This window comes from Orycteropus afer, unplaced genomic scaffold (assembly GCF_000298275.1).
Source record: "Orycteropus afer afer isolate SDZICR_OR568_19922 unplaced genomic scaffold, OryAfe1.0 scaffold00063, whole genome shotgun sequence".
NCBI lineage: Eukaryota > Metazoa > Chordata > Mammalia > Tubulidentata > Orycteropodidae > Orycteropus > Orycteropus afer.
The window spans coordinates 9,136,263-9,138,829 of NW_006921650.1; positions in this window are offsets into that span (position 1 = coordinate 9,136,263).

Genomic DNA, 2,567 nt, shown 5'->3' on the forward strand with positions numbered 1-2,567 from the left:
ATTCTCTGAGCAAAATATTGAACAATGCAGGAAGCATCAAAAGAAGACAGAATATACAGAGTCACTTCACCAAAAAGAATTGGTCAACGTTCAACCATTTCAGAAGGCAGCATATAATCAAAAGCCAATGGTATTGAAGGAAGAAGTCCAAGCTGCACTGAAGTATTTGTCAAAAAGCAAGGCTCCAGGAACTGACAGGATACCTATTGAGATGTTTCAACAAATGGATGCATTGCTGGTGTGCTCATACATTTATACCAAGAAATTTGGAAGACAGTACCTGGCCAACTGACTGGAAGAGATCCATATTTGTGCCTACTCCAAAGAAAAGTGATCCAAAAGAATGTGAAATTATTGAATATCATTAATATTGCATGCAAGTAAAATTTTGCTGAAGATAATTCAACACAGTACATCAAAAGGAAACTCCCAGAAATTCAAGCTGGTTTCAGAAGTGGAATGAGTGATAACATTGCTGATGTCAGAAGGATCTTGCTTGAAAGCTGAATGGACAGTAGCTAAAGAGAATGGAAGAAATGATGAAGTAAAAGGTCTTTGCACAATTCATTATGATACTTTACTTTATCTTCTCAAGCCACCTTTTGAAATCTTCCTGAAAGATGTTTATCTCTGTTTTATTGATTATGCAAAGGCATTTGACTGTGTGGATCATAACAAATTATGGGTAATAGTGAAGAATGGGAATTCCAGAATACTTAATTGTGCTTATGAGGAACCTGTGCATAGACCAAGAAGCAGTTGTTCAAACAGAACAAGGGGATATTGCATGGCTTAAAATCAGGAAAGGTACGTGTCAAGGTTGTATTTACTCATCATACTTATTCAATCTGTATGCAGAGCAAATAATCCAAGATACTGGACTCATTAATAACCTGTGATATACAGATGACACAACCTTGCTTGCTGAAAAGTGAAGAAGACTCAAAGCACTTATTGTTGAAGATCAAAGACCACAGCCTTCCATATGGATTACACCTCGATAAAAAGAAAACAAATATCTTCAAAAATGGACCAGTAAGCAGCATCATGATAAACAGGGAAAATACCAAAGTTGTTGAGGATTTCATTTTATTTGGATCTACAATCAATGCCCAGGGAAGCAGCAGCCAAGAAATTAGACATCGTATTACATTGGGCAAATCTGCTGCAAAAGACCTCTTTTAAAGTGCTAAAGGACAAAGGTGTCACTTTGAAGACTAAAGTGTACCTGACCCAAGCCATGGTAATTTCAATAGTCTCATATGCATATGGACAGTGAACAAGGAAGACCAAAGAAGAATTGATTCCTTTGAATTGTGGTATTGGTGAAGAATACTGACAGTACCATGGACTGCCAGAAAGAACAAATATGTCTTGGAAGAAGTACAGTCAGAATGCTCCTTAGAAGTGAGAATGGCCAGACTTTGTCTCTCATATTTTGGTCATGCTATCAGAAGAGACGAGTCCTTGGAGAAGGATATCCTGCTTGGCAAAGTAGAGGGTCAGTGGAAATGCACTGACCCATGTCACTTTAGTTTTGTGTATTTTACTGTACATAAATTATATTTCAATAAAATGTATTTTTTAAAAAAGTAGAGGGTCAGTGAAAAGGGAAAGACCCTCAATGGGGTAGATTATTAACACCGTGGCTGCAATGATGGGCTCAGGCATGGCAATGATTGTGGGGATGGCACAGGACCGGGCAGGGTTTCATTCTGTTGCACACAGGGTTGCTGTGAGTCAGAATGGAGTAGACAGTACCTAATAACAAGAATAAATGAGATAAAAAGTGATGCAGGCCACACCCCATTAAAATTCCCCTTTTGATCTGGGCTGCTACTTGAGTTAGAATGTTGCATCCCATCCTTACAATTGATTGGTTGGTCTCATCAGTTCACATCATGTGGAATGATTACATCATTACATAACTGCCAAACCACCGAGAATCATGACCCTGCCAAGCTGACCATATTTTGTGAGGACACAAATGCATGACAAGATTATGAGTTCCTGCTTCTCAGATTCCCAGATCTCTCCTCATTCTTTTCCTTCCTGGGTCCTAATTGTTAAACATCTCCTTTGATTCTCTGAGCTACACAGAGTATTTTTAAAAACTCTTCTGCCCAAATGAGTCAGTTTCTATTGCTTACATTCAAAGAACCCTAATTGACACACAGAGTATACTTGAAAACATCTCTTATTGAGCAGAGTTTCAAGCGGAGACATTCTTTAACAATGTCTGTTCAAAATAATGGGAATGGACATATAGTTAAAGCTCTCACTTTCGGTTCACATGGAAACCAGGCTGATCTCCCAAGAGACTCTTACTTTATTAAGACAACTAGTCTTTTTCCCCAGCACTGCTAGGCCAGAATAAATGGCCACAAAGAAAATAGGTCTTTGACTTTGGTTTTTATTATATACTCTTTATTTTTCTTGTCAACAGACACAGATGATGTTGAACTCACAACTTCCTCAACTTATTTTATTGACAAACAAAAAAGAGCACCTTTGTTTCAATCCCTTCACAAAGAAATCTGATTAGATGCTTCCTAAATCTAAAAACC